Source organism: Typopeltis vanoorti, chromosome 15 (assembly GCF_054136105.1).
Source record: "Typopeltis vanoorti isolate ZY-2024b chromosome 15, IOZ_Tvanoo_1.0, whole genome shotgun sequence".
NCBI lineage: Eukaryota > Metazoa > Arthropoda > Arachnida > Uropygi > Thelyphonidae > Typopeltis > Typopeltis vanoorti.
In genome coordinates, this window is record NC_143563.1 from 2,260,900 (window position 1) to 2,281,963 (window position 21,064).

The window sequence follows — 21,064 nt, forward strand, 5'->3', positions numbered from 1 at the left end:
AGAATATTGTATTTAATGCCAGAAGACCTCATATTTTAAGGTTATGAAGGTGTGTGAGTGAGTAAAATGTTCACTACTGTTTTAATAGAAATTTATTTTATTTGTTTATAAATATATATACACACACACGCACATACACACATATACTTTGCTAATAAAATATATAAAAAGAAAACTTGGTATGCATGTAGCATAGTGAAACAACAATTACATAGGCCTACGGAGAGAACCTGTAAAATTTAGAGGAAATATATATATGTGTAAGAAACTAAAAAATTAACGAGGATCCACATTTTCTCCATTCTAATTCATCATCTATATGGATTGCATTATAAGAGAAAGTGGCATGAAACCAGATATTAGAATCAGAGATATCAAACTTAGTCCTTTGCTTTATGCAGATGATGTACTCCTAAACACATTCGGTGCAAGTCTAGAGGATTCTCTGACTAAACTGAATTTAGTCAAAGAATCCTCTAGCTGATTTTCATGCCAACAAATATGGCATGAAAATCAACAAATAAGAAGACCAAAACTAAAAATAGGCAGGGACATAGAAAACTTCAGCTGGGTTCTGAGTGGAGATCCTACAGAGCAAGTAAAACATTTCAGCTACCTAGGCACAATTTTTAGTGAAGTTGAGAAATTAAATATGAAAACTGACAACAGAATGAGCAAAGCTGGTATGATGAGGAGCAATTTGAATAAATTTATGTGGATTAAGAGAGAAATTAGCTAAAATGCTAAATGAGATGTATACAAGCTGGTGTTTAAACCAATTAGGGAAAAATATAGATGTAAAAACCGCTAAAAAATTAACACAAGGATGCACATTATCTCCACTAGCAGTATACAAGACTGTGTTCAAACCAATTTTAAGTTATGGATCTGAGAGGTAGGTTAGAAATAAATTACTTTATCAAAGATTAGAGACTACGGCTATGAAAGGTCTGAGAAAGATTAGGAGATTGTACAGATGGCATAAATGGCAGAACTATATTAAAAATGAAGGTATTAGGAAAGAACTTGACATTGTTTACATTCAAGAATGTGTGAGCAGAGCTAGTGGTATGATCACCTAAACAGAATGAAGAGTAAAGTGTAGCAAAGAAGTTTTTGATGCCCAGATGGTAGGAAAAAAACTCAGAGGAAGACTAAAGTCTATGTGGATTTATTCAGTCAGAAGAACGAAATCTCATCTATTAATCTCATCTCCAATATGACAATATTGGAGTGCTGACAAGCCGGAGAAAAACTGTTGACAGGAGATTAATAATAATGTAAACTTATTCATGTAGTGCTGTCATAGTAGCCTGAACACACATTGAGGGTACATATCAACAATTGATGATACCATGCTAAGATATTACTTTACTGTAAGTAATTTACACTTATCTGATTAGGTTATGAACAATGAAGTAGACATTCAGAAATTCAATGCTAAAAATATAATGCAAAGCAAAAATACCTTGGTTTCCTGTTGTTTATACTATAATGCATCACACTAAATATGCAAATTTAAAGTCTACAATGCAAAGTAAGAACTGTTCATGGAGAGTTAACAATATCAGGCATTCCTTAGAATTGTGTATTCTACAAAGCAAAAAAAAAATAAATAAATATATTATAATAATAATAATAAATAAATAAATTCACATTTCACATAACTAAAGGATTCAACAATTAGTATGTCATATTATTTTTCCTGATCATACCAATCATATAAAAGAAAACTGCTAATTCAGGTTTATTTCAAAAATTACTTTTCTATAATACAAATAATAATAATCATATTATTCCAGTTATTTAAAAATTGATACTTTTTTTAAAAGCCTGAGTTGTAATTTAAAAGAAAAAAATTTATTCAGGATTGATTAAGGGCTGTTCACATAAATTTTCAATTTTATGATAGAAGTTTCCTCATATACGAGTGATGAGTTGAGACAGCAAGCGATATTCATGAAAGATATATTTGTGATCTTTTTAAATTTAAAAAATTAATTTTTTTATTTTTTTAGAATTGTGTGGTGTGAGGAGAAAGGTGCAGTTTGTGAACATGTGGAATGAATTTAAGGTGCAAATGCTACTGAATAAGAATAATGGACTGCATTTGGAGTTTGGTATGAGTCAACTGGAAAGGTGTTGCTGGAGCATAATGCAATGGCAGAGGTAAATGAGATCTCAGGGAGTAAGATGAATGTTTGTTAGCGAATGGAGAGGTGAACAAGTAAAGAAGAATGGACAGGGAAATGGGGGATGGTCAGAGTGGACAGGATTTGACAAAATAAGAAAAGACGATACTGAAAGCAGTAGTGAATGTATGTATAAAATGGAATTAAAGGAATGGGATGCAAGGACAGTATCTGAATTTGGGAAAAAGTAGAGCATAGGTGGCGAGAGGAACAGCCAGGCAGGAACTGATCCAGAAATGAATTCCTGTGCACAAGAAATTATATTCTTGGTTAAATGCTTTATCCAAGTGTAAGCAAACAAAGTTTGCACCTGAAATAATTTCAGGACTGGGCAACTCGTATATAGAAGCTAATGACTTCACATCACGCCTTAATATCCCATAATGCAAAGCACATATCCTTACGGACATGTATAATGCTATGCATTATGGGAAGAGTCACTACCCAGACTGGTTTCGACCTTTATTGAGGTATCAGTGGGAGCCAGACCCAGAAGTGATACCAAGGTTGAAATAATGCAAAGTCATATTTCCATATATGAGTAGCCAAAAGGCGTCACACCTTATTCCAACATCTATATGTAATCCAGAGTATTTTAATAATAAGGTGCGACACCTTTTGGCTACTCGTATATGGAAATATGACTTCTGCATTACTTCAACCTTGGTATCACTTCTGGGTCTGACTCTCACTGACCTCAATAAAAGTCGAAACCGTAAAGATATGTGTTTTGCATTATGGGATACTAAGGCAAGTGTTGTGAAGTCATTAGCTTCTATATACGAGTTGCCCAGTCCTTAAATTATTTCAGGTAGAAACTTTATTTGCTTACACTTAGATAAAGCATTAAACCAAAAATATCATTTATTGGCATCTTTAATTTATAGTATAAGCAAGTGGGAAGAACTTCCCACATTCCATAGGAAAGGAATGCTATTGATAACTTTTCCTCACTCAAATTTATACAGCAAAAGGCCATTATTCTTGAAAATTATCCTTTCCAATCTATGATTTCTTGCACTACTATTGTTCTACTTTAATTAAAGATATTTCATGTAGTTTCACATTTTGAGCAACATTCAGTTGCTTATAATTTAAAGTTTAGGAAACATGCGGAAAGGCTTATGTTCAGAGTACATGTTATTTGTTTTCAACGGTATTGATGACAACACAGAATGATAAGAAAATAATATTAACTTATTTGCTGATATTTCACTGGTATTATATCCAGCATCTTCAGAACACAAAACACAGTTTGTGACAGTATGCAAAACTACGATTTGGTTTAACAATGGGACTAGTTTAAAAAAATTGTGATGGTCTTTATTATTTTCTTATCATTCTGTGTTGTCATCAATACCATTGAAAATAAATAACAAAGTTGAGGAAAGTTATAGGAAATGATGTTGATGCTTAATCTCTTTTGAAAAGTTCTGAATACTTTTGGCTTAGAGGACATTAGTTTGTGTATGTGTGTATGGGGGATTGGGGGGGGGGGGGGAAGTCGCCATTTTAATGTTGCTAAGAACAAAGTTTGCATTTCATAATGCAGGAGTATGTGATGTACTTTGGAACTGTGCTGCAGGAGAAAAATGATTCAGAATTTGAGTGTGATTGAGAATAAGCGCTAAAGTTCAGGTTGTACATTGCAACAGTTTTGAAAATCATACAGCATACAGGACACTGAAGTGTTGTAACACTGTACAAGGCTTTGATCAGACCTCATTCAGACTATTTGCAAATTTGGGCTTGTTGTGGTGTGGATTTTCATTCTAGGATGAGTATAAGGAAATTATGCAGGAAAATAATTTATGAAATTAAATTGTGTGCTTATAGGAAGAGTTAAGAGATTGTTGTTTTAGATTTAAGGAACTCATTGTGGGAGGTCACATGCACAGCTCCATCAAATCATGTGTTAAATCCATTTGCTGTTTCAGCACACCAGATGCTCTTAGGCATTGCATTCCACGCATCAAATACTCTACAAAAAAAAAAAAAAAAAAAAACAGCTCCTCAAAATATCTGCTTGCTTTATTCTTATAGTTTACAGAAATGACTTCTTGTTATAGCTTGTCCTCCCCCCGCCCCATTCTGTGGAAAATCTTTTTCATATCAATCTGCTCAACCTCTTTTACCAACTTATGAGGCTCTGCAAATTGCATTTCTTCAATCTTTCTGTATACCGAACATGTCAGATAATGGAAACCATAGTATATCCACATCTTGAAAACCAGGTGTCTGCGAAAAGTAATCCATATGAGGACCTTCTACAAGGGAACCATAACTTTCATGATTCCACATGTCATAGGAATGTCCTCAGAATTTTAGCAGAGCAGTGTCCCACTAAATTTGTCATCATCCACCATCACCCCCCAAATTCCTTGTATCCTCTTTTTACATGATATACAAATTGTCTACTTTGCATCTCACCTTTGCTTTCAAATTTTTAAACCTTACACATTGCTACATTGAACTGGTAACTCCATTCACATGTCCCACACAGTCTATTGAAATCTTTCTCTAAGCCAGTCTTCTCTTCATAGTTCTTCCCACATTACATCTACTGTATATATTATACCACATAGAAATACAAGAACCTATACATATCATTGCCACATGTGGGGTGCAGGTAAGGATAGAAAATGAAGAAATCTATTGACATATTTCTTGAAGTGTTGGAGGTTGTAGTTGTTAGATCTGAAACGGGCAACCTCACTCTAAATGAGGTCACCTTTCCAGAGTCTAACAGAAGATATCCATTAAATGAGCATACTTATCATTTGGCACAATTTAACTATGTCTTAAAAGAAATAACAACTGGAAAATTAGAATAAGAACTATTTGTATTGTAGTTAGTGTGTTTATATTTTAATGTAACTGTAAGTCAACAAAAAGGGCTCACATGAGAGTAATTATCAGTGAATTTCTATACATAAAAGAATGCCAATAATTCCGTAAGAAGGGGCAAATGTCGCCCAATACTACAATAGCAGTGTAAGCGTCCGTGGGTGCTACCTCTAAGAAAACATCAAGACACATGCATTCCCGAAATTGGAAAGCCCTGTATGAGGATCGGTGAAGTCACCCAGTTGGGGACGAATCGGAAGGCCGAAAGGAGAGATCAAACTCGGAAAGGTGGTGCTCTTGGGGAGCGTATAAAACCTGCAACACAGAATTGAACCCCCCCGTTTTGTTTGTTCCTGTATTCTCAACGTATGCTTTGAGTGGTCATCGTGATTCAGTTCTTATCTTTAAGAGCTGATCTCCAAGAAATCCCAGTATGGCACCGCCACAGAACACGGCAAATCTTGAGCACAGGCTGTCGGTAAGGAATAGCATCAACGTAAATCCTTAGTAAAGAAAGAGAGCTCCCTGGATCGGGTTTCTTAGAAAAGAAACCCAATCCAGGGAGAGCATATGATTCCCACGTGGCAACAGAACCAAGGCAGCCAGAACTTTGTAAGGAAGGAAGGACGGAGAAAATTCCGAAAGAACCTAAAATAGCGTAGATTAGTACTTTTACATATTCTAGCCCTTTAGAGAACTTGACTAACAGAAACGGAAGAAAGTGTAACTCGAAATTTTGATAAGGATAAGCATGAAGAATTATTATATGTGTGAATGACTCTATACCATTAGACTGAATTCTAAGAACTATTAACTTATTGGAGATTCTGTTGTGACCTACTCAAGGGAGATTAATAATGTGCCAAATACTTGGCTGGCTCCTATTAAGTTGTAAACTAAATATTTGATAAATTGAAAGAATAGTGTTGTAGAGATTAAGAAATCCGTGTTTATCTAAGAATGAGAAAGTGAGAGAAACATAAAAGTTTTAAACTAGCATTAATATCAATTTTGTCTGTATTGCAATTAATTATGAATTCATTAAATTTGTCTGTTACCTTCCATGCTTGCTTTTCTGACCATGTTGACTGACCTAGACCCATCATAAAAATATGAACCTGGTGATCATATATGTGTGCGGGGATATCTTAAGTAAGAAAGGAAAGGGGACATGACTGCAAACAGACAAAAGGAAAACCTACGGCTTCTAATTTCAAGTGAATTATATTAGTAGCATCTGATGCTCTATAACCATCCTTAGGCTGAGTTTGACTCTGTCCTTAAAGCCCAGGCTGGTGCAGGAAAAAAATTTGTCTGAGCGAATGTGGATGACTTATAGAGATCAGGGAATAGGTATTTTCTGGGGACCCAAAATTTAGAAATTGTCAGATAAACAGTAAGATCATATACTCAGTGTTAGGCAGACAATTTAGGGATATATAAGGGTTAAAGATAGCAGACAGAGGCCAACATATATAATAAGGTAAGGGAAGGGGTAGTGATCATTAAATCAAGATAGCATTATACAAAATGAGAAATAAAAACCAGACATAACATAGTGATTAGAAAACACATTACGAGGAAGTTAAGTTTTTTCACTTGGTTATACTATAAATTAAAGAAGCCAAGAAATTATATTGGTTTAATCCTTTATTCAAGTGTAAGCAAACATAGTGTGTGTGTGTGTGAGGTATTTTCACGATTGGGTCACTTGTATACAGAGGCTAATGACTTCATATCAATTGACTTAGTGCCACATAATGCAAAGCACTCATTCTTTAGAGTGTGAATTATATATTATTATACACAAACACGCATGCACAGGCACCTCCATTGAGGCTGTAGACTCATTTTAGGAGGTCCATTTTATTATTATTATTATCTGAGACTTCCAGGGAGTCAAGGACTCATTCAGGAATGCTATAAATCACCCAACCAGCTTTCATACCTTCCCTTAAATTCATTCACACTAGAAGCACTCACTACCCCCTAAAGGCAAACTATTCCACTCACTCACTGCTCTCTCTAGGAGAAAAACCTGAAAAACCTATCTCTTACCCCTTTCTTGACTGTGAACAAACTTAACTTCCATGGTTGTCCCCATGTTCTCTACCCATCCATATAACAAAAAATTTTATCAGATGATGCCCTATAACACCCATTCATTCAAAATTTTATAGACCTCTATCATATCACTCCCCCTCTCTCCTGTTAACCAGTCTGCAATCCACATATTCACAATCTGTCCTCAGATACTTTGTAACTATTACAAAGATTATGTCCATCATAATCTTTGCAACTATTCTTTGCACCCTTTCCAAAGCTTCAACATCCCTTGGAATCTGGGAGACAAATCTGCACACATTTAAATCCATTAATTTAAAAACATTAATCAACAATTGTCAATATGTTAAAAGATTTTCCACTAGGTTATAGTATAAATTAAAGATGCTAAGAGAATGTAATGTAAGCAAACAAAGTTTGTACCTGATATAACTTCAGGACTGGGCAAAATCATACAAAGAACATGTATAATGTCTGAAAGGACATTTATTGAGGTCTCATCAGTGGGGGCCAGACCCAGAAGTGATATCAAGGTTGAAGTAATGCAGAAGTCATATTTCCATATACAAGTAGCCAAAAATTATCGCACATCATCATGCCTATCAAGGATTTAGGCCTAAAGTGGCCTGTTCCGACCTTAGAATTCATTACTGAATCTTTTAAGAGGACGTCCTGGCTTTCTTTTTTCTAATGGCTTGTATTTTAAGGCTTGTTTTGGTAATCTTTCTGTTTTCATTCTTTGAATGTGTTCCATCCATTTATGTTATTTTTTTTAATTTTTTATATTACTAATTCCTGGTTTAATTCTTTCATAATTTCTTCGTTTCTTTTGTGATCAAATATAGTATACTTTGCAGTTTTTCTCATAAACTTCATTTCAGCTGTTATTAATCTTTGTTTTATTATCCAGATTTCACTTTCATACATTAGGACTAGGGCTAATGTATACTTTTAGTCTGGTTTGTTTTTGAACTAGGTTTGGTTTAAATATAGAGTTAATTATACCTGTTATTTTTAAATATTTTGCAATTTTTAGGTTTATATCTTTTTCATTCTCATATGTAATCATACAACCTAGGTAGCTAAATGAATTCACCTGTTCTAAAATCTTATTTATTACTATTTTAGTTCTTGTTGAGAGGCTTATACGCTGGTTAGACATAATAACTAATATTTAAGGAAATTGACAGCGTACACTGGAAAGCGTACGCTATACACAGCGTTCACAGCGTACACTTTTGTGCCATTACGTCCCATAGTGGATGGCATTGATTCCCCCACTTACAAACTAGCCAAGCATTTAGCCAAAGCGCTCTCACACTATACTGGCAATACACCATCACACATAAAAAACTCAGCCCACTTCAAAGCCAGTATAGAAAACCTTACACTCCAACACAATGACATAATGGTCAGTTTTGATGTCTCCTCCCTATTCACGAATGTCCCTCTCAAAGAAACTTTAGAGCTAATCCAAGCTAAATTTCCTCCCGATATCTCAGCCCTATTTCAGTTTACAATGAACTCAGGCTATTTCGTTTGGCAGGAAAAATTCTACAAACAGATAGAGGGGACAGCCATGGGTTCACCACTTTCCCCACCCTTGGCAAACTTTTTCATGGAGATGTTTGAAGAGAAAGCCTTAAACTCAGCCCCACAAAAATCTACCATATGGCTTCGCTATGTTGATGATGTTTTCGCTATCTGGCCACATGGCCCAGATTCACTCCTCTCCTTCCTAACACACTTGAACAACCAACACCCTAGAATCAAATTCACCCTGGAAAAAGAGGAAACAATAACCTCCCCTTCCTAGACACACTAGTCACCCGCCAACCTGATGGAACCTTGGTTTTCTCAGTTTATAGAAAACCCACCCATACAGGCAGATACATTCACCAACAATCCCACCACCCCCCTCACAACAATATGGAGTTATTAAAACATTATTCAACAGGGCAAAAATAATTTGTTCTAATGATCAAGCCCTAACCACAGAACTAAATCACATCCGTGACACTTTCTCAGCCAACGGCTACTCCCTCCAAAAAATCCAAAAAATACTTAACCCAGTTGTCCACAACCCCCCCCCCCCCTTCACAAAAAAGATTACTCTAAATCCATCACTATTCCCTACATCAGAGGCACCTCAGAGAAAATCAATAAAATCTTAAAAAAACATGACTTGACCACTTGTTACAGACCACATAGAAAACTGGCATCCCTTATCCGCTCCACCAAAGACCAACCACTTCCCCTAGACCTACCTGGTGCATACCAGGTCCCTTGCAGCTGTAAACTGTCCTACTTTGGCCAAACAGGCAGGACAGCAAATATCAGAATCTCAAAACACAAGGATTACATCCGATTTCACCAGTACAGCCACTCTGGGCTTGCAGACTACGCTCTGGACACTCGCCACAGAATAAGATGGAAGAAAGCCACAGTAATACACCGCAGCAAGTTCAAGTATGAAAGACTATTCATGGAATCAGCCTCGGCCCTTAGGAACATGCCAAACCTCAACAAATTTGGATGCATGAAACTGCCTCAAATTTGGGAAACTTTTATCAAAAGAACTTCAGCCCAAAGGCTAAGAACTACCAATATAGCCAGCCAGGGGGCACCATCAGGACTTTAGGAAAACGCTAGCGTCCTAGCCTCAGTCTCATTTGTTGTATTAGTACTTGTGTGCACGTGTCCTTTAGTAAGTTCCCAAGAAGATGGCAACGTAACGTTCGCCGAAATATCGGAAAGTGTATATTAAAATTTATTTAATCTATATTTCCAGTGTACGCTGTCAATTTCCTTAAATATTAGTTAATACTATTTTAGTTCTTACAAGATCTTGTCCTTGAAAGGCCATAGTTTTTGATTTTTCTGTTAATATTATTATTCCATAATCTTTGGCTATCTCATTTAGAATTAAAATAACTTTCTGTAAGTTATCTTCAGAATTTGTAATTATTATGTGGTCATTGGTAAAAAGGAGAGTGGTTAAGTTCACAGTAGGCAAAAGTTTAATTCCTTGATGTAAATTTTTATTCCATTTTATTTCATTTAAGTAAATATTAAAAAGAGTTGCTGAGAGGAGGCATCCTTCTCGGACCCCTTGGTTTATCTCTCTCTCGTATATGATAGCTCATGATTTAATCTTATTTGTATTTGCTTATTTTCATATATACTTATCATAGTTTTTAGGATATTATTTGGTATTTGTCTTTCTTTTGATATGTTAAATAATATGTTTCTTTTAACTTTGTCAAATGCTTTTTCAAAGTCAATAACTGTAATATGTGTTTCTAAATTGTATTCTCTTCTTTTCTCTAGGATTAATTTTAGGCAAAAGGCCAGGTCTATACATGATTACCATTCCTTTTCTAAATCCATTCTGTACTTTTAAAATAAAGTTTTCAGAATATTTTATTAGTTTATTTAAAATTATGCTATATATTTTATAACAGGAATTTAGTATACTTATACCTCTATAGTTTTTAGGGTCATCTCTCCTTTTTTAAAGATAAAAAATCACAATTGCTTTTTCTATTCTATTGGTGGGGTTACCAGCTGAATAGATTTTATTTAAAAATAATAGGAATCTTTCTTTGAACCTTGTTCTTGCATATTTATATAGTTCTGAACCTAGCTTATCTTCTCCAGGTGATTTTCCGTTTCTTATTTCTTTCAGGCTGATTTCTAATTCTTCTTTAATTATTTCCTTTTCATTAAATGTTTGCCAGTTATCTTTTAAAAAATATTTGTCTGTCCACAATTCTGTGTAGTAATTTAGAAATTCTTCTAATTTCAATTTGGCATTTAATTTTATGTTTTCTTTAGTATCTGTATTTAAGTGTTTCAAAATCTTATATACATTCGGTCTTATTTTATATAAACCATGTTCTAAATTAGAAACCAATTTGCTCCATGATTCTCTACGTCTTTTTCTGACTTCTCTTTTAGCTATGGCTCTTATTCTTTTATATTCTATTTCATCTTTTAATCTTTTACTACTTAACCATTTGTGATAGGCTTCTTTTTGGTTATTTCTTTGATTGTATCATCCCAGAACTTCAGTTTTTTCCTTTTATTGAATTTTTGGTCTTTTCTACGCTTTCATTTGCTGCTGCATTTAGTATCGTTATTATATTAAGCCATTCTATTTCTTCATTTTGTTTTATTTTATCTAGATATTGGTTAATTCTTTATTCATATAGCCATTGTACATTTGTGTCATTTAATAATCTAGTTTCTGTTCTTATTTATAGCCATTTAGGTGGTAATCTTAATTCTATTTTAACAAGGAAGTGGTCACTACTTATTTCATATCCTCTGTGAACTATAACACCTAAAGAGAACTTTGAAGTCTTTTCATTTAAGATAAAATAGTCTAATATTGATTTCCATCCTCTTGCTGCCCAATTATATTTATGTCTTTATGTTTATAGAAAGAATTCATTATTTTTAGATTATAAACTACAAAGTCGATCAATTTTTTACCATTCCTGTTTAAAGTATGTTCTCTATATATTCCTATATTATTATTAATTTTCGTGTCTCCAATTCTTGCATTTACGTTTCCTGCTAATTATTGTCAAATAACCTCCATCTATTTTTATTCTAGCTTCTATTATTCTTTCATTTCATAATTTATAACGCTTTAACTGCTTTGAAAGGGAGATATGAATCCAAATCATAACTCCTGCTTGTATTCTTTGGTCTCTGTCAACTCCACTGTATATTACATTAAAATTTTTGGTTCTCATGGTTCCCTTTAATTTCTTTTTTGTTTCAGTGATTACTGTTATTTGAAAATTTCTTTCATTTAATATTTGGTCTAATTCTATTTCTTTATATGCTATTCCTCTTATGTTCCAGTTTGATATATGCATTATATTTTGTAGTTTCCATTTTCGTTTTATCTTTTCCATTCCAGGGTTATTTTCCATAGATTCATTTCGATTACCTTTTTCTGTCAGCTTAAAAGTAGAATAATGTTCCCCATGTCAGGTGACTAGCCTGGCGATGGATAGTCCAGTGGTAGGGCTGCTACCTTAAGGCTTCTGAACTAGCCTTCTCCCAAATTTAAACCCAAAGGAGGAATAGGGTATATTGAAAGGGAAAGAGTACATTATAGTAGGATAGAGTACAATTATAGTAGAGGTTTATACAGGGGACATAGATATAAGGTCAGAAATGGGAAAGACCCCATGGCCCTCAAGTACTCTAATAGCATAAGGTTCATAAAATAAGAAAGTTGGCTGATAAGGTCTTATAGGAAAGATTAAAGTGAGTGGATCTTCCTCAATGTAGAGGAAAAAGAGGATAGATCCAGCTAGGGGACCATGGGAGTGCCACTTCCCTTACAATCAAGATGATTGCCCCTTATGGCTTTCTAATCTGTAGTCTGATATTCATTAAAACCAAATCAACTCATTGTCACACCTTATTACTAAAATACTCTGGATTAGAGATACATGTTGAAAGATTTTCTACTTGGTTATACTATAAATTAAAGATGCCAAGAGATTATATTCTTGGTTTAATCCTTTATCCAAGTATAAGCAAACAAAGTTTGTGCCTGAAGTAACTTCAGGACTGGGCAACTCGTATATAGAGGCTAATGACTTCACTTGCCTTAGTTATTTATATTATAACCTTTAATTTGAAGTATAATCAAGTGGAAAAACTTTTAACATCTATCTCTAATCCAGGGTATTTTAGTAATAAGATGTGACACCTTTTGGCTACTTGTATATCGAAATATGACTTCTGCATTAGTTCAACCTTGTTATCACTTCTGAGTCTGGCTCTCACCGATGAGACTTCAATAAAGGTCTAAACTCTTTCTGGATAGTGATACTACCCATAATGCATAGCATTATATGTGTCCAAAAGGATATATGCTTTGCATAATGGGATACTAAAGCAAGTGATGTGAAGTTATTAGTCTCTATATACGAGTTGCCCAGTCCTGAAAATACTTCAGATGCAAACTTTGTTTGCTTACACTTGGATAAAGGATTAAACCAAGAATATAATTTCTTGGCATCTTTAATTTATATTTCCTATGGAATGCTATTGATAAACTTTTTCTGTAACAGTGCCAGAGCCTTTCTAGAAAAGGAACAGTCTCCCAATATGTAACCTATTAGTATTTGTCTGATGACCAATCACCTATCTATCTTATTAATCTATTTTCCATCCTTATCCTTGCTCAAGCCTATACACCAATTCGCCATAGAGCAAAAGTCTATTATTCTTGAAAATGACTCCGCCATAACCTATACTTACACATACTGTTAATGTAACATTTGTTTAATAATATAAACTAACAGGCTATAATAAATTTAGTTTAATTCTTTATCCAAGTGTGTGCAAACAAAGTTTGCACCTGAAAGTATCTTCAGGACTGGGGTAAAGTGGTACAACACCGGGCAACTCCTTGCAAAGGTGGTGCAAGCTACCGACACTCCTATCTCAGTATCTCCCATAATGCAAAACACATCTCCTTGCAGATATGTATAATGTTATGCAATAAGGGAAGGGCCACCACACAGACTAGTTTCGACCTTTATTGAGGTCTCTTCAGTGGGATCCAGGCCCAAGTGGAGATACCAAGGCAGAAGCATTAGCAAGATCATCTCCTCCTATAGGAGCTGTCAAACAGTGTGCCACCTTTTTATTAAATTACTCTGGGTTTAGAGAAAGATGTTGAAAAATAAACTTTCAACAAACTAACAGGCTGCAAGTTCAAATCCCTGTGGCATGCATGTTTGCAAGTCTTCAGAATTTCACTGCCCCAACTTATTTCCACCTTACTTGCTGGAGGACTGAATGAGCTTGAAAAATGCTGGTCTGTAGAGCACGGTGAAATATGTAACACTCAGCCCATCCATAACACTAAAGTGATATACATTCTTAACCAGTAACGCACTCAGGATTTAATCTTGGGGGGGGGGGGCTGAGTTGAGTAGATGATTTAAGAATACACACTATGCATCACATACGACCTATAACTGAGCATCTGCAATCATCGCTAATTCATATGTAGTACAGAAGTAGAAGACATGACACAACATAAATAAAAAATGAATTTTAATTAGGAAAAGATTTTTGAAAAATTTTCCTAGTGTTTTTTTTTTTTATTTTTATTTTGGGGGCCATCCCCCCCTTCTGGTTGCACCACTGTTCTTAACCTTCTGTGGGCAGGTTATCATAAAATAACTACTGAGATTTAAATAGGAAGAGTGTCTGGTTTACCAGACATTCAAATCCCAGTAGAAATAAGTGTGCAAAAAAAAAGTTTCTGAGAAAGGAAAACTACCATTACACAATGAGGATCCAAAACAGCCATGTTATTAAATGGGATATATCAGATCACACAAACTAAGCAGACTTCTGTAATAGCCAGTGTGATGCAATAAGCTTAAGGAAGTTGACTGAATCCAAAATGACAAGATTTGGTTAATGAGAAACAGAATTACTATGAAAAGCAACACGGATTTGTGGTGGAAATCTTATTTCAGTAAAATGGCTACATTTTGCAATTAAAACTCAAGTAGATTACTTGACATATTGCAACTCCAATTTGACAGTTTTTGCCACTGGGTAAAAACTGCAATGAAAGATGGGAAAGAATATCATGCCCTGATTATGTGTATTTGTAAAATTCGGAAATGGCAGTTTTAAAAATAAGGAGAACAGTAATGACCTGAATTGATGGGATTTGAGTATTATTGGTGCATGGGCAAAGGAGGATCATATTAAAAAATTTGAAAAGTTTAATAAGCACAAAAGGTAAAATATATTTAAAAAGTGGTTAAAAGAAAACAATTCAACATACATAAAGAGGCCAGTAAACGATTAAATAATATATGGATATCATGATTATATGAACTTCCCACAGCTTGCCACAGCTTTTTACAAAGCTTGCCATCTTTGTAAAAAATTTCATACACTCTGTCTGCGTCCTATTATCTCCTTGAATGTACATGGCTCAGTTAGTAACATGATTCCACCAAAACAAAACACAGTGGAATAAGTGGATCACAGCCCTCGGTAAAAAAAAAAAAAAAAAAAGAACGCTAACGTGACTTATCCGGAACCTAATAAAAACAAATTCCTCTCTACGCAAACGGCACTTGCAACGATTAATTTCAACCCTCATTTAATGCAATATGTTCTCTTTTTGCCCTCTCCCGACATCGGTCATGACGACTGCCACTGATCAATTGATTTTTATTTAATTGCAAGTTTGTAGAGGAAATTGCTCGATCTGAAAATGCCTAAACATTTTCAGATCGCACAAACTAAGTAGACTTCTGTAATAGCCTATTACAATTCATAAACTAACAACCGATGCTTACTCAAAATTAAATTACTTTGCTCAGCATAAATCTAATTATCTAACGAGCCCATGAAGGTGTCACGTAATAATAATTATCTAGCAGCATAACACATAATAATTTACATAAATATCTCAAACAATAATAAGCGTTAACTTAGCATGCAAGCTTACAGAACATCATAAGACGAAAACAGCGCCCTCTACATAAACTAGAAGTGAAAATTAAAGCTCGTTTTAGCTGATTTCAAAATTCTCCTTATTACAAAAATCTAACAATAATGATGTTAGGTTTTAAATGTTAATATTTTAAGATTTTAAATGGGAAAAATTAAAATTATAATATTTTAAAATCACCTTAGACTATTGATAAAAATTAAAGTTAATTTTGTACTGAATAATTTATTTAAAGGAAGGGCAGTCATTCTAACTGTTCTTAATTTCAAAAACTTAACTTTATTATACACTAATGCCTTTTATTCCCCTATATTAAAAAAAAAGCCTTTTATTCCCCTATATTATTATTATTATTATTATTATTATTATTATCATCATCATCATCATCATCATTATTTGACACCTCCAGGGAATCCATAGACTCATCAAGGGAGGACAACTGCTTTATAGCTATGTCTCCACCACCTGACCGCAACTACACCAGTCATCTACCGCCGTCCACCTGAATGCTTTTCTTCGGAATATCAGCGGTTCGCTCGGTGGTGGTGATGGGTGGAAGGCCATCACTGAGTGGAGTCAATGCTGAGATGGACGGTTTTTCGCCCACAATTGAGTGGCCTAGGGATCGTCCGAATTTTCAGAGATGGCTTTACTTATTCAAAAAGGTTGAAACCGGTCAGGGTAGTGACCCCACCCATAAAAATGTATTGCAGTATACATCTTTTAGTGAGTTGTGCTTTACATTATGTAAAATACTAAGAATAGTGATCAGATCTTTACCCACCTTTAAAATAAGACTGGGCTAAGGAGAATGGATATCAGTTTAATGTGGCAAAGTGTAAGGTTATGCATTTTGGGGTAAAAAGATTAGCAGCAGTATATCACATTGGTGGAACTGTACTCCAGGAGATTGACGATGCCAGGGATTTGGGAGTGTTGGTGAACAGTGAGTTGAAGTTTAGGTGACACCTTACAAAAGTGGCCAAATCAGCTCATTAGATCACTTGGTTACTGAAGAATACTTTGACGAGCAGAGACAAGCAAGTTATTCTTCCTCTTTATCGAGCCTTGATAAGACCCCATCTTGACTACTACTGTGCCCAGATCTGGGCACCAGGGTTTCTTCTTGAAGTGGAGGAGGTAGATAGGATCCAGAGGTGAGTGACCAAGATGATAGCTGGTCTATGGAATGAACCTTACGAGAACAGGTTGAAGATCTGTGGGTTGCAGAAATTGGCTGATAGGCGGAAGAGGGGGTGATATGATTGAGACATTAAAATTACAAAGGATTTTACAAGATTAATCAGAGGAAAATTTTCAGAACAAGTCTGGTGGTGGAGAACTAGGGACCAACTATGGAAACTGGGCAAGAGTGTGGTTAGCAAGGGTGTTAGAACTAGATTTTTTGCTTGGAGAGTGGTGAATGAGTGGAATAAGCTACCAATGTCTGTTGTGGGTGCTATGACTGTGAGTGAGTTCAAAGCAAAGTATGATTTATACTGTGTGGACACTGAATAGTTGTTCTGGACATGATATTTAGGGCCTCTCTGAATGAGTGTAAGGACTCCTTGGAATTGCCTGTCATGATAGTAATAGGAATAATTGTAATAATTTGCATCTAGAAGAGGATTGATGATCACTGAGTTGATTTTCGAAGTTACACCTGCCCCCTGATGAACTGTTGATTCATGACCTAACTCTTACAACTCAAGTTCAGTGCATATTTTGTTGCCGAAATTAAAATTCTTATCAAATAAAATAAGTAAATCAACTAACGCCTTTTATTCCCTTATAGAGAGTAGGCAAAGGCTTTTAACCCAATCTAGCTTTTGGAGACTGAGTGGGCAGTTCAATCTCCACCGGTAGCTGGCCCATGTCTATCACTAATTATAGGCGGCCACCGACGAATAGACGAGCAAACAAGTGCTGCCATCTGTTGGTACCTAACTCTAACAGTATATGTTACTATCTGAAATAATATTGGTTCATCGGTCGATTTTCTTGAGTTTACGGAACAAAAAACCAAAGTTTTCTAAAGAAAAAACTGCTTTCCCATGCCAGAAATCGGCTAACTCAGGAAGCAGTCGAAGAATAGCTTAGAAAAAGTTCCTCCAGTCGGCGACTAGACTAGAACTTAAGTCTATCTTTTGGCTGGTTAGTGCAGAGGATGCAAGGGTCATTTGCACTGAACTACACAGGCCTATTCTTGGTCCATAAATCTTTGTTCTCTTATTGCAGATTCTGCACAATTTTGTTTCAAAATAATGTCCATGCGCTTCCTAAATTCCTGTTTTTCCCCTGTGATGATTCATAAAAACATTTCATAACTTCCTTATTTTCTTCTACAGTACATTTTTTTACATTCTTTGTTTGAGTCGCTTTGAGCTTCCTGCCTGGGTTATCCTACAAGGAGAGGTGGGTCCTATACCCTACTTTTCGCCTGATGACCAGGATCTATATTTGATGATTCAATTCCTGATTATCCCAGTGTAAACTGAGCAGGTGTGGATTTCTTCTTGCTCATTAAGATGGGCGATGGAACACTGTTAGACTGCTTTTCAGTTGAGATCCGAGTGTTTGGCTAGGGTGATGCTGTTGCTTCGCTACCGTCAAGTATGTCTCTCAACGTGACTGAAGCACACAACACCCCACCAAGACAAGACTGTGTTCCTTGAGGAGATTATTATTATTATTATTATTATTATTATTATTATTATTATTATTATTATTATTATTATTATTTCTTTATTATTGTATTATTTCTTTATTATTGTATTATTTCTCTATTATTGTTTCCTATCCCCCCTCCCACCACCACGATCGTACTAAAGGGCATTGTCGATAACCAAGTAAAAAATACAGACTGGAATTCCCTACTTAAAATAAACGATCCTGTAACATTACACGAGAATTTTCAACTAAAGTTCACAGAAATATACAAAAAACCTACACAAACGAGGTGACAAACAGACAACAATCCATGGATAAATGACGACATACTAAATAGATTAACGATGTTCATAACATATCCATAAGAAGTCAACTTTTTTCAATAAGCAGATGACACTGCACTACTAGCAATCCACACAGACATTAACACAGCTCTCTGCAAAGCACAACAAGACCTAAACGAAATCACAACATACTTCCACAAAAACGCAATTCTAATCAACGGCACCAAAACACAGATGTTGATAATACACAACCCAAGAATCATACGTCCCGCTTCACTATCGATACATTGTCACATATACCGCTGCATTAACAACAAAAATACCTGCCAATGTTCCGAAATTAAACCTTTAACACACGCAAAATACCTCGGTCTCTATATAGATTCCCACCTTAAATGGACAAAACATATAGAATACCTACACACCAAACTCCGGATCATCGCAGCAAAACTCTGCCAAGTTAAAGACATTATTCCACCAAACACAAAAAAACTTCTATATCACGGTATCTGCGAATCCCTACTCAGATACGAAATAACAGTCTATACAAATATATCAAACAGCCACCTAACAAAATTAGAAACACTACACGGGAAAAGCGTGTCAACAGTGATCTGGACACCTTACACGCAACAACCAATATCCGACAAGCACATGGCGATACACAGAATTCTGAGCATTAAAAACCTGAAACACTACATGACATTAACAATGAATTACTTCAACATCATCTATCGAAACAACAGAGAGACATGTCGTATAACACGACCTACAACAACTCTCTACATCCCCACACCCTTCAACAACTCATACGGTTCTTTTGTGAGATCATATCAGATACCCACGCAACTCAAGAACCTACCAAGAAAGTTAAAACACGTAGATAACTACAGAATATTAAAAAACGAACTCTGGAAAATATACCAACAAAGTTAAGAAACCATTAACACTAATATACACATCACAAATCACTAGCATCCAATGCCTACATCCCATACATAAACAGTAGCAACAACACAAATAGTGAAGGCTAAATCCCACTCTCTTCATAAAAGCTAACCCAAGCTTCGAAGTAGGTGGGATTAACTTGCCTCACTCATCTACAAGTAATACTTATAAGCAAATGCAGAAATTTGTATGTAATTATAATTTCTTTCTCAAACTTAAAAAAAAAATAATAAAATAAAATAAAATAATAAAAAATTATACAAAAAAATTCAGTATAATCTTCATTGATAATATTAGAAGAACATGTGTTGTAAAAACATAATATAAAGGCAAAAAAAGTATTATTAAAAATTTAATTGAAATCCAATGTAGGAATTGCAGCACTTAGTGCTGAACTCTGTAAAATTATAAGATGCAATGTCAAACAAGATGTTTATTGTATGTATAAATATTTTAGCAATCTATAAAATATATATTATTATTAAAAAATTATTATTATTATTATTATTATTATTATTATTATTATTATACGATTTATCTCCATATCCACAATAACCCTTAGTCACATAATACCTACTATACACTTTCTTTTTCATTCACTCTCATGCACTCTACACTACCTCTGGAAATCAATGGATTTCCAGAGGTAGTGTAGAGTGCGTTCATTCATCTGTCTCCAAGTGGATTATTTGAAGCATGCGCGTGGTAAAGCGCGTGCATGCTTAAAATTCATATTCTCTCTCTTACACTATTTTTTTCGGTTGACCTTTAGTTCTCTCCATATTTATCAGGTACTGAAATATTTATTTTGTATTAATTCTCACACCAGTAACTCATAAACTTCAACCATATCCCCCATCCCACCTTAAAAACCACATACCATCAATTCATTTTGATCGGCAGTATTCTAAAGATCAGTCGCCAGCTTGGTCACCTGTCTCAGAGGTAGTCCTCACCCTAAAAAAATCGAAGCGATCAAATCTGTGCAGAGTCGTCAAGATGTGGCTGTATCATGGACTATAAAGAGGGACAAAAACGTCTATAATCGCCACTTGTCAATGTGTTCCTAAAATCCAAGCAATATCTTGCGATCTCCAGGATGTACAGAAGGAGGGGAAAACTACCAGCACACAGGAGAAAAAGTCTGCATTCACTCGTAAGTACTTATAATAATATCATAAATTTTCGGTGATCAGAATGGGATATGTCAATGAAAATCAGCACAAATTAATTTAATGATGTTTATGTTTAATTGATGTTTAATTAATTATTAATTAATTATATAATTATCAATTATTAATTAATAATAAAAATCAGCTAAAAACAGAAAGATTACCAAAACAAGCCTTAAAGTACAAGCCATTAGGAAAAAGAAACCAGGACGTCCTCTTAAACGATTCAACGATGACTTCTAAGGCTAGAACAGGCCATACTAGGCCTAAATCCTTGATACGTATGATGATGATGATGATGAGCTAAATTTCTAATTAGTTATTAATTAATACATTACAAAATAACCAAGGTATTCCGTGAAAATT

General features: G+C 34.9%; 1 protein-coding gene across 3 annotated transcripts in view; it reads right to left on the reverse strand.

The window, feature by feature from the left end:
- LOC150098310 (U11/U12 small nuclear ribonucleoprotein 25 kDa protein) overlaps nucleotides 1–15,625 on the reverse strand; it is a 44,812-nt gene extending 29,187 nt beyond the window's left edge. Inside the window, exons 1-2 of one of the 3 annotated variants that reach the window (XM_090405480.1) lie at nucleotides 15,470–15,625; nucleotides 1,469–1,593 (exon numbers count right to left, since the gene is read on the reverse strand). The gene's annotated coding sequence lies outside the window, so the exon portion shown is untranslated. Of the gene's footprint in view, nucleotides 1–1,468; nucleotides 1,594–14,946; nucleotides 15,446–15,469 lie in introns of those variants that run through there. The other 2 variants (XM_090405482.1, XM_090405481.1) reach the window with 2 other exon arrangements.
- Between the last annotated feature and the right edge of the window lie 5,439 nt (nucleotides 15,626–21,064).